This window comes from Thermobia domestica, chromosome 12 (assembly GCF_964235325.1).
Source record: "Thermobia domestica chromosome 12, izTheDome1.hap1.1, whole genome shotgun sequence".
NCBI lineage: Eukaryota > Metazoa > Arthropoda > Insecta > Zygentoma > Lepismatidae > Thermobia > Thermobia domestica.
The window spans coordinates 104,281,959-104,295,371 of NC_137465.1; positions in this window are offsets into that span (position 1 = coordinate 104,281,959).

Genomic DNA, 13,413 nt, shown 5'->3' on the forward strand with positions numbered 1-13,413 from the left:
AGTTGGTAGGGGGCTCGGGAAGTGGAAGTTCTTGCCAGAAATGCCGTAAAATTTCTATGCAATTTTGCCCTTTTGTCAGTTATTACCTCTGAAACGGAAACAGAGAGAGAGTGAGAGAAAAAGAGAGAGATGTTGCCGGAACAGAGTGCTTCCATTCAAATCAACGAGTTGACAAATAGACGGTTACATAATGAGAATGCGGAATACAAACAACTATAAAACATCAAACTGATAATTGCAAGCATTATCACCTAAGGTTCTGGAACCGTGACGGTCAATGAAACATGATCCGATGTCGGACGTCGAGAAATAATTTGATAATGAAATGAAAACAGAAGTTTAGAAAAGAAATTATTATGATGTACTAGACACAACGTGATTGCCTGTTTCTTCTCCTCATATTAAATTGTCTGATTTTAGCGATGCGAAACGTAGCCTGTGACTCGTCTCGTGGCTATCCCGGTGTCATCTCATGTTTCCGAAACGAGACACATTGTTATCTCGTCTCCTTTCATCTAATTTTCTTTCGTAAACCTCATAATAATAGAAGTAAAATTGGAAGCCATGCGACTTCGAAATGTAACGAAGTTTATAAGTTAGAATTGATATCGGACAAGAGAGGGCTATGGAATGCTTTATAGACATTTAAAACGCGATGAGTCCAGGCAAGGACATGTCACATCTCGTGTCGGAAAACGAGAGGAGACAGACGCTTTGTCTCGTCTCGTCTCGGATTTAACAAAGCCTATATTGTCTCTCCCATGCTGAATTGGAAACCTCTCACCAGAATTGAAGTGGGTCTTGTGTCAAGTGAGACATGTGGGACAAGATGTGTAAGTCGGTTAGTGGGTCGTGCGTCAACAGGATGTGACTCACTGCAATCCACCACCCACCGTGACCCACCATAAACCAGCGATCCACCATAACCTACAGACTCACTACGACCCACCGACACACTCTGCTTAGTGCATTGTATATAGCATCCTCTGAACAGTGGTGAATGTCTACATTTTACTTTTAGGGTCTCTATTTTCTTTTTTCTTTTTTTTGGCATTTGTTTCTATTTACTTACCTGAGATGACTATATCTTACAAGGGGAAAAGCAGACCTTTTTAAAATGAACTTTCGCGAGGTAGTAGTGCATATTTAAAGTGTTAATATTACAAACTGGGAGAGGGCAATAACCAGAAATAGACTAGAAAATGCGTCTTAAAGTTTCTACTCGCCGTATATATGATACGCCGCCAAGTAAAGGTGTCGCGAGTTCGATTCCCGCTCGAGTCAACTTTTTTTTGCTTTTACCAATAAAGTTGTCATTTATAACCAGAAGTAAAATATTAATTCACCATATGTTTATAATGCATGAAACAATAGGAATTTTTAAATCAGTTGTAAAACTTTTCAATGTTTCATGTGAACTAGATACAAATATAACCTATTTCGTAAAGTCGTTAAATGAAAAATTTTCTTGACGATTCGTTTCTATATCTGTGGACAGAGTGCAAATTGCAAGGGGGATAATTCGGAAATCCACTTTGGCTATAGCATTCATCCAGTATTCCCTAGCGGATTTCCCCTCATCCCCCTTGCAATTCGCACACTGTACACAGATATAGACACTAAACTTCGGACACAACGACTGTGGTAACCCTAATACAGCTAGTGATATCAATATATTTATGAAATAGGTTATATTTTGTATCTAGTTCACATAAAACATTGAAAAGTTTTACAACTGACTTGAAAATTCCTATCGTTTAGAATATATGAACATATAGTGAATTAATATTTTATTTGTAGTTATAAATGACTACTTTATTGATAAAAAGCAAAAACAAATTGATTCGAGCGGGAATCGAACGATGTACACTTTACACGAGAGTCGTGAATGCTCCACACTCTGCCACACAACCACTTGATAATTTTAGGCGTCGTACCATATACGAGGGCTATCCAGAAAGTAGATTACGTTTTCGTCTGTGTCCGCTAGGGGCGGGGCTAGCGCGGCCATCTTGGGGTCAGAGCGTTGCGCAGCTCAGTCGGCATCTAGCCGTGCTAGTGAGAGGTTCGTGCTGTGCTCCGTTAAGATACTGTGACGGTTTGAAATATCTGCGTTAATTGAAAATCCCGCGAGCTGTGAGGTGCGTGCAGTAATAAGGTTTCTGACAGCAAAAAACTGTAAACCGATAGAAATCTATCGGCAGCTGTGTGAAGTGTATGGGGACAACATTATCACTGAAGGTGGAGTGCGACAGTGGGTCATAAGATTTAAAAATGGCCGAACCAATGTTCACGACGAAGATCGAAGTGGGAGACCCAGCAAAGTGACTGCCGAACTTGTCGAAAAAGTCGATGTTAAAGTCCGTGAAAATCGAAAGTTCACAATAACGGAACTTTCTTTGAGTTTTCCACAAATTTCGCGAAGTTTGTTGCACGAAATCATCAGCGAAAAGCTTGGTTACCACAAGTTTTGTGCAAGATGGATTCCAAAAATCTTGACAGAGGACCACAAAAATCAGCGAATGGCTGCAGCGTTGCACTTTTTGGACGCCTACAATAAGGATGGTGACTCTTTACTCGATCTCATCGTTACTGGTGACGAAACATGGGTGAAACACGTGAACTGTGAAACGAAATTGCAATCAATGCAGTGGGGGCACACAGGTTCTCCCCAAAAACCCAAGAAATGCATGCAAACAATGTCGGCAAGGAAGATGATGGCGACTGTTTTTTGGGACAGAAAAGGTGTGATTTTGGTGGACTTCCTGGAAAGAGGCACTACAATAAACGCTCAAAGGTATTGGCAAACTCTGCAAAACCTCAGAAGAGCAATTCAAAACAAGCGCAGAGGAATGTTGAGCTCTAAGATCTTGTTGATTCACGACAACACCCGGCCCCACACGGCAAATGTCACGCGTGAAGTTCTTGAATCTTTTCAGTGGGAGTTGTTTCCTCATCCGCCGTACAGTCCCGACCTGGCACCGAGCGACTTCCACCTATTCCCAGCAATGAAGAAGTGGCTGGCTATGCAGCGTTTTGATGACGACGAACAGCTGCAAGAAGAGGTAACGAAGTGGTTGAAGTCGCAGGCGGCCGAATTTTTCGACGAAGGAATTTCCAAGCTCGTACATCGCTACGATAAATGCCTTAATTTGAATGGTTACTATGTCGAAAAGTAGTATTTGTGTGTGGCTTTCATCTGTATATAATAAAATTTGTTTCCTATACTTTGTTGATTTTTTATTCCAAAACGTAATCTACTTTCTGGATAGCCCTCGTATATAGCGAGTCAAAACTTTAAAACGTTTTTCTAGGCTATTTCTGGCTATTGCGCTCTCCCAGTTTAAATGTGCACTACTACCTCGCGAAAGATGGCCCCTAAGTTCATTTAACAAATCCTACCTTGTCCTAGTTAGATATAGTCATGTCAGGTAAGTAAATAGAAACAAATGCAAAAGAAGAAGAAGAAGAAGAAAATAAAGATCCTAAAAGTAAAATGTAGACACATTCACCACTCTTCAGAGGGTGCTATATACAATGCACTAAGCAGAGTGTGTCGGTGGGTCGTAGTAGGTATGTAGGTTATGATGGGTCACGGCGGATGGTGCGTTGCAGTGGGTCATGTCCTGTTGACCCACGGCCCACGATCTACTTCATCTTTGGTGAGAGGCTTCCAATCCAGCATGGGCGAGACAATATAGGCTTTGTTAAATCCGAGACGAGACTAGACAAAGCGTCTGTCTCCTCTCGTTTTCCGACACGAGACGTGGCATGTCCTTGTCTGAACTCGTCGCGTTTTAAATGTCTCGATAGCATTTCATAGCACTCTCTTCTTCGATTATCAATTCTAACTTGTAAACATCGTTACATTTCGAAGCCGCATGGCTTCCAATTTTACATCTGTTATTATGAGGTTTACGAAAGAAAATTAGACGAAAGGAGACTAGATAGCAATTTGTCTTATTTCGGAAACACGAAATGACACCAGGATAGCCACGAAACCAGTGGCGGATCTAGAAGGTAAAAACTGGGGGGCTGCGTGAATTTAGACTATGATAGGTATATCATGACCTTACTATAAATTTTCAAAACATATAAATAATAGCTTAAATTATTTTTGTCAATCTGAAAGTGGGGGGCTTAGGCCCCCCGCCCCCGAGCTAGATCCGCCACTGCACAAGACGAAACACAGGCTTTTTCTCGCCTCTCTAAACGAGACATTTTCACATGACGAGACGAAACAGGCACCATGTTGTGTCTAGCGCATCATAAACATTCCTTTTATAAAATTCTGTTTTCATCTCATTATCAAGTTATTTCTTGAAATCCGACCTCGGATCATCTTCCTTTCATTGACTGTCATTATTTCCTTCATTAACTTGTGTTTATAATTGTATTTTTTTAATTACTCTATTTCCTACGGTTTTCATTCTACCACTTGCGAAGTGGAATTAACATATGATTGGTTATAATGGTGTTGTGAATGTTTGTTATGTGTCTAATTGTTTGAAACTAGTGTATATCTAGACAATCGATATTATGTGGGGTTAATTGTATTCATCTATTACTACTTAACTGGCTATGTATGGTATATCTAAAAGTGTAGTGTACTACGTTTTCCTTCGTAGAACAAAATTGTTTGAAGGAACTGGATTAAGTGTAACGGAACTGTATAATAGTCTAGGCATGTAACTTTGATGGGGAAATGGAAGTTAAAACTACAGCATGAAGTATGGAAAGAGGGATCTTTCTTTTTTTCTCTTGAAATGTCTGTAATGCATTGCTTGTTCCGTTCACTGTATCGCTATCTGTCCTCGCTGCTTCCTTCAGGCGTTATTCAGCGTGCCTCGGTGGCTAGCCTCTGCATAGCAAAACTCACGAGTGTAATATGCATGATTCACTGTGTAACGTAGTGTTGCAATAACTTCGCTTTGTCGTTAACAAATATAGTGATTTTGCTGTCTTGAATACCAATAAAACTGGTTGTGGAAAAAAAAATGCATGCGAATCTGCTAAAAGTCTAATTATATAGTTTAATATTGTAGTCTCAATATGGTCCCTCATCCCAAAACTTGTGATTGTTTTCACAGGACACATTTGGGGAGACGGGGAGTTGTGTAAGTCACAATATTTTGGCATTCGGGATATTAGTGATACGTTGTTCGCATCCTAGAACATTAGATGATAACGCTTGCAATTATTACTTTGCTGTTTTATGGCTGTTTGTATTCGGCATTCTTATTATGTAAGCGTCTATTTGTCATCTCGTTGATTTGAATGGAAGCAGCACACTCAGTTCCGGGAGCATCTCTCTCTCTCTCTCTCTCTCTCTCTTTCTCTGCAATAGGCACATTTCTGAAGAAATTTTCCTATCGTAGAGACTCACATGGGCGAAATTCGGGAAAATTTCCAGTTTTTCCGGTCACTACCTCCGATACAACCTCTGATTAAATATACTTGCTCATTAAATATACCTCCTCATTTTCATTGTCTCACTTCTGTAATAACTTTTACCGAAATTTTTAACTCGTTTTCACTTAACATATTAAACATATTGTTTGTTTTAGAAACGAGATATAAAACTCGCTAAAGCTCGCTGTGGGCTCGGCCCCCAGTTCCCCGGTCATGGCTTTCCCATGAGGTGTCAAGTTCCAGAAAACTATTCCTTGAGGAATTCACTTCCCTTAACAGCAGACACCTGTTACCAACAGATAGTTCAATTCAACCGGTATTATTTCTTCCATTTAACTTTGAACAGCAAACACAATTTATTAGAAAGAACTCTATTGCTACTTCTACTCTGGCAATCATGTACATAGATTATTATTATGTACACTTTGCGCACATCTATACATGTTAGGGACAATAACAGAATTTATTTTCTGAAACATAAACAGCGGACACTGTCTTGCAATATCCTACCTATTAAACTGAAAAGCGCTATTTACGCTATTTTTCCTTTAAAATCCTGGCTGTAAGAGCCAAACTTGAAAAGCAACACTTTCATTACCTTGAATTGTATCCGTAGCTGACATTTGGGGAATGGAAAGAAAAGGAAAGAAAGAAAGAAAAGAAAAAAAATTGGGTCGTCGTTATTCCTTCTCACACTATAGTTCATAGACCAGTAAACACAACGCTACTTACTCCAGATTCTTGTACACTAATGGCATCGTCGATGCTGAGGAAGAAGAGATGAAAAAAAAATTCATTTAAGACAACACCATATATCTTGCAACTCTGTTTATTTACTTTCCTTGTTATAACGTATAATACTAAACTTCCATTAACAATTAAAATCATGGACAGCTAGATTCAGGAAAAGGAAAAAAAATCTTTGTATTCCGTTAAATTTCTCAAACCTTTAACGCCAACACAACTCAAAGGTGAGTTACAGTAGGAATTAAACAGCACTGTACTAACAATAAGAGAGTTGTTTACATTTCACTAGACAATAGCGCCAAAACCTCGATGGGCTACTTCACCAAAGGGAAATTTAACAATTATATTACTGCTCGTAAACATCTCACTACAGAGAAGGGTAGACCTACGGCTGTGTCGATTGACCTTCCCCCTTTACGTACATAACTTCTCCACTTTGTCCGCATCCAACTGTTAAGAAGGCATTTCCCTCAACATAATTTACAATTAACAGCGGCGGTAATAACAATACATTCTGTAGCACATTATGGGGAATACAAGACCAGCCAGTGAAATTTAACTCAACTTCTGACACTTTCGCATTAAAGTACGAGCGGTATCGTACACCCACCGTCTCGACGTGCCTCACTGATCTAGTGAGCAACATTATAGCCAAACATGACATGAAAACAACTCGAGGATTTAATGCAAATTTTTGTGGTGTGGCGACTTAATACTTAGATTGTGGAATATATAGATATTAATAGACAATACAGAATACCCGTTACTAAACAGACATAAACTAGCCATCGCTAGGCTCACTTCACTTTGCCAAATAAAGTACCTGAAAAATAGACAATACGGGATGCCCACTACTAGGCGAACATGAGCTAGATGGTATCGAGTGATACGTTATACATCTAAACATCTCTAGGGAATGATTTTATTCAGAGCAAGAAAGGAACGGTGTTGATATCAGACTACCCCGTCGGCGTATGATTCGACTTACTGGATAGAGACTCACTTTCGTTTACTCGGACATGTTACGGACAGAACTCACTTTAGACAATATTATAGACATTGTGAACTGACGCAGATAATATGAATGCACTGAAACCAAGAATTATTGAATGTATATTATTGTTTGTTTATAAACGATTGTATCAGTAGAAGGAACACACGAAATATTAATATGACGTTAAATATTGTGATTAGAAAACGATTTGGACAGATTATAAACGGTGGACAAAATTTCTTTCACAACTTCCTGGACGACATCAGTTTCTCCAAGAAACGGAATAAAGAATAGTAAACATATTTACCTGGGAAACAGTTACCAGAGCTTACCAAACCTTACTTTCACTTCACTAGTAGGAACACTGCAGAAACATTGCGCAACAATGTCCCAGGGCGGCGACAAGTCCCGACGACTTCTCCAACATCTCACCATACAGCAATCACAACCACCATTCGGCACAGATTGACCAGAGGGTAACGTCTCCTTAGTTGATTCCAAGCAAACACCCTTCCACCACTGCTCAGGTAGACAGAAGTTCGCTGCAAAGTTGCCATAACACTGTTGGTAAGTGAATAGGCGACGGATCACTCAAGAAACTTCAACAAAATTGGATGAGAACCGTTTGTCCATTGGCAGTCCAGGAACGTTTAAATTCCACAGAAGCAAGTATGACCAATAACCGGTGACATGGGATGAAGTCCCTTACTAAGAAGGTCTGATGACAATGGATCGTTGTATCAGAAGACGAGGATTCCCAACTTCAAGAGGACGAAGCCATACGTAATCGAATGTGGTTTGGAGACAATAAAGAAAAGTTATTAGACTTCAGGTCTCATCACAGCAGTGATTTACTAGTATTGCACCAATCCCAGCAATACGTCAGACACACACACGCCGAGCAAGTTTTATATGAATCCTTTATAATGCACTAAATATTCGTTCCTCTGACATAACGTTCGACCACAACAAAACTTAAGATTGCATTAATACTGAAAGGGCAGTCGTTTACTGCGTAATTCGTAGAAATTTCATGTCCAAAGGCATGGACATTTGTTCTTCCCTCTACACCTCCGCCATGTTCGTTACAGTACAAAGAAGCTAAGTCGAAGGGGGACACGCTCCACGGCCTGCTCGCTCCTGATTGGTCATTCCATACTGCGCATCAAAGCATAATACGGAAACGACAACTTTAATAATAATACAGATATAACTAAGGGGGAATAAAAATTATATGAGTGAGCATTTATACATACATGTTCATAATAATCCTTCCGTTTACATGAAACACAAAAAATTAAATTATTTCAAACAATCAGAGCTACTCTCAAAAGCCGCTCAACGCAAAACATAGACATACAAAGAAAAGTAGCATACTATAACTACACACACTAGTCCAATTGTCGACCATCTTGAATCCTTCATGAGAGTCGAGAATTGAGAAAATATAGAAAGAAATAACATTAACTGAGAGCTGATTAAACATTTCCGCAAATATTCTCTTTGAGAAAATGTAACGCTCAAAGAGGAACGTTACATCCACCCAGAGGACAGAAAAAAAATTTTTAACACCATATATATATATATTATGTAGAGACAAGCAGGAAACCCAGAAAGGGAAAAGGAAAAAAGAAAAAAATATTTATGCGGATAATTCCGAAGAAGTTCATCTCTCCGTTCCTTGGAACAGTTGAATTTCTTCAAGTTGTGAAAATTTTGCGTTCCCAGACTTTCCCCAGTGAGGGTATGCAAAATCACTGAGTTTTTCAGAACCTTTCTAGCCAAGAAAGGGCCCGAAAAACATTTCATATATTTAGCAAATTCTCCTTTGACTGGAGAGGAAAGATGGTGAAGTTTAACCATTACTAGGTCTCCTTCTTCTAACTTAACCTCCCTTCCTGTTCGTTTCAAAGATTTCTTAGTTTTATTAGTAACTTTAGGATATAATGTAATATGACGATCTTGGGTAGGTGTCTTCTCTAGAACACCAGGCCAAGGAAAATTCTTTTTAAATGCTTCAATAGCAGAATAGGATAAAAATAGCTCTGCAGGCGTACAATCAATACTACTACATAATGAATAATTGAGGAGTTCCTGACATCGCTTCAGTACAGTACTCCACTTAGAATGATTACTACGACACTCCAAACGAATAATTCGGTTGAGTTCTTTATGGGTCCTTTCTGCCAAACCATTCGAAGAAGGGGAATAACTGGACGTTAATATAGATTTCATATTATGCTCCTTACAATAGTCCTGCCAGAGGCGCGAAATAAACTGTGAACCTTTGTCCGAGACAATGGCATTAGGATAGGGAAACAAATAGAAATAATTCTTTTCCAACACTGAAATTATACCTTTAACACGAGCAGTCTTTAGAGGAAAGAAACAAACAAACCTAGAATAAATATCAATAATAGATAAAATATAATAATAGCCATTACTAACTGGGAGCCTCCCAACGAGGTCTACCGCTAGGCGGTCGTGAGGTCGACTCGCTTCTATATGAATTTCTTCTTTAAGTATTACTTGATTGGCGAACTTTGTCTCAGCACAATCAAGACAATCTCTGATATACTGTCGAATTGACAGCCTTTGTTTCTTCCAGTAAAATAAAGAACGACATAAAGACACACATTTCCTAGCTCCAAAATGACCACGTGAATGGACTATTCCAATTATTTACTTTACTAACTCTTGAGGAATAACCAAAAGCCATTGGTTCGAATTCCTATGCTTGAAATATAACAAACCTTGATAACAAGTGACATGTTCTGGAGAACTATCCAATAAAGACCTCAACTTAATACAGAAGTCGTCATACTGCTGCTTTTCCCTGACTTTCTCCAGGTTGAAAAGAGACGAATCTTGAATAGACAAGAAATTGACATGATACTCTTCTAACTTCGAAGGCACTTCCGGTGGATTCCTACTCAATGTATCCGCTACAAAATTTAGACTCCCAGGACAATGCTCGAAGACAAGATCAAACCTTTGTAATTTAAGAAGCATACGAGTCGTCCTAGTATCTAAGTTCTTCATAGAAAAGGAATGCGTGACGGCAGCATTATCTGTATGAATATACGTAGTTCTTCCAAGAATATATTGTGAAAAACGTTCACACAAAAATAAAACAGAGAGCAATTCCAACTGAAAAGAAGACAATGAAAGTTCGTGAGGTTTAACTCTACGACTAGCGTAGGCAATGACATTTGGATGATCGGACCCATCAGGGTACTGTGCCAGAAAACCAGCCAAATTCTCAGAACAAGCATCCGAATGGATGTGGAACGGTAAATTGAAATCTGGTTGTCCCAACGCAGGTGGATTACTGACGATTTCCCGCAATTTATAAAAGAGATCCAAAACTTCAGGAGTGAGTTTGTACTTAACATCCTTCTTAATAAGATCGTACAACGGAGAAGTAAGAGTCGAATAATTGGGAATAAACCGCTGTCGCCATCCCAATAATCCTAGAAATTGACGCATCTTTTTCTTGGTTTTTGGGACGGGATAGCATCGGATTGGCTCATTATGACGTGGGTCAACTTTAACAGTCTGACCACTAATGACATGTCCCAGGAAGTTCACTTCCGTCAGAAGGAAGCAACACTTCCGGAAATTCAGGGAAAAATTTCGAACACACGCTCCAAATGGGCGAAGTGTTCGTCTAGAGAAGTACTAGATATTAAAATATCGTCCAGAAACAAAGTGACAAAATCTTTAGTACTTTGATCGAAGTAACTATGCATGACGCTCTGGAAAATAGCGGGCGCACTCTTGATTCCTTGAGGTAAGACCATCATTACGTATTGGCGTCCTTTATAAACAAAACTCGTACAGGGATATGAAAGGATGGAGACCTACGCCATAGTATCCTGACGAACAGTCGAACTTCGAAAAGTATTGCGCTTTCGCTACACGGTTCAATATATCACCTATTGGTTCCACCTGAGCCTTAGGAGCCCGAACACGGTGGTTCAGTAGGCGAAAATCGATTACAGGTCTAACAGCACCAGACGCCTTGCGAACACAATGCATGGGGTTCCGGTACGGTGAGGCCTGTTCACGGGCTATGCCTAATTCAATCCATTTTTGTAATTCTGCCTCAAATTCCATTTCCATGGATTTTGGTACAGAATAATACGGTCCTACGACAGGTTCTTCGTCAGTTAATTCTATCTTGTACAAGAGCGTTCCTATCCTACGAGGATACTCGCAGAAAATATTACGATATCGGAGTAACAAATTATATAAACGTTGCTTAACGTTAGTATCTAAATCTTCTCGAGATGAGATGTAGTCCTGAATTTCAGTTTCCGAAAGATTAGATTCAGGAACTATATGCACATCTGACACAGAAAAGCCAACTGAATTTTCTACTGGAGGAGAAACCTCTAAAGTATTAACATCAGAACACAAAAGTTCGGAAGGAAGTAATTCCTGCTTATCGGATGGCCATTCAGTCCTCCCGATCTCAACCCTGTTTGAAGACAAAGCTACCATAAGAATACTAGGTTGATTAGTCGGAATTACGACATGACTACCAGCATTATCACGCAATCGGATTTCTTTCCTCTCCCTGTCGATAACAGCTTTAAATTTGTCTAAAAATGGACAACCCAAAATAAGATCTGTTCGAAGATATTTTATAACAAACAATGGAATATCAAATAAATGACCCTGAATATTTAAACTAAATATCTGGACACCTTGAACCGAAAACTTCTCTGTACCAGCAAAGGCACCTAATGATAAACCAGTATATGGTCGCAATTTAGCAGATGAAAATTTTAATTTCAACTGTTTCCAAATATTCCAGTCCAAAAGGCATAAATCTGATCCACAGTCAATAGTACAAGTTAATTGCACTCCGCCAATGTTCCCTTTGACAACGGGGGAAGAAGAAAAATAATAGTCGGGCTTTTCTTTTTCTTCATCCTCCTCAACTACAAAGTTTACGTTAAATGACATAACATTATTGCTCTCGTTATTGTTTACATCTCCAGATAATGACTCCACCAAGACATTATAAGTTTTGACATTAGTTTCTGAATCATTATCTACGGGGAATGGAGAAATACAGCAGTCGTTTCCCCCCGTGTTCGGAAAAGACTGCAACCTTAGTTTTCCGGAGTAGACGAAGGTTGATCTTCCCTTGGATTGGAAGATGTCTCATCTCGTCTCCTATCATTATTTTGATATCTTCCGTTACGTCCTCGATTTCTCCCACGATAACGGTTTCTATCATTTCCTCGATATCGATTATTATACTGATAATTATTACTATTATTGTTAGTGTTATTATTTCTATTTTCAGTCTGAGCATAGCTTAAAAATTCAGTTTGACAGCTACTGTCAACATGTTCTGAATTACGATTAATAATTTTAGCTTGCTTAGCGAATACTTTCTTTGTCGGAGGCCTAACTTCATGTATAGAAGTATCCTCAATCCCAGATAATAATGCTACTTTACTCATTAATTCGTCAACACTGTTATATTGCTGAACAGATAGCAAACGCATATCTCTAGGCGGTAAACAATTCAAAATTAATTCCACAAGTTCCGAAGTACTCGGAGTTTCACATATATTATAATAACTTTCAACTACAAACCAAACGTAATCTAACAATGAAGCAAATTTCGTCTTATCATAGCGCAAAGATTGCAACGACTTCTTCTGTGCACGCTCTATCTGAGGCGAACAATACTGATTCTTAAAAAGACGCACAAAGTCTTGATAAGTTTTGATTTCGGGAGCTACTGAGCTATACCAAGCAAACGCGGCTCGCACCATACAATGTTCTACGACCCGTAGTTTGTCTCCATCAGTAAGTGAATACATACTTAAACATTTCTCAAGATCCCTCAAAAACTTCCTTGGGGCTCCAGGTTTGATATCCCCAGAATACGAAGGAAAAGATTGTAAATCTTTCTGCTTAATCGCAAAGGGCAATGAATTTGGTGCTGTACCACTGAAGGTGGCAACACTGTTTCGCGGTACCGGATTATTCGGCACAATAGTAGTGTGAAAGACACTAGGATCATAACTAGGCTTTAAATAGCTAGTATTAAACACCGGTGGGCTACTACCTATATGAGAAGTGATCCCTCTCGATATTGACCATGTGACAGTGTCAGTAGTACGAGTACTATTACTTACATTATTACTGTAATAAACAGAAGAATTAACATTTGGGAAAATATTTAAAGCACTAGCAGTTACTTTAGTCTCACTAGGACTAGCTGGAAACTCATA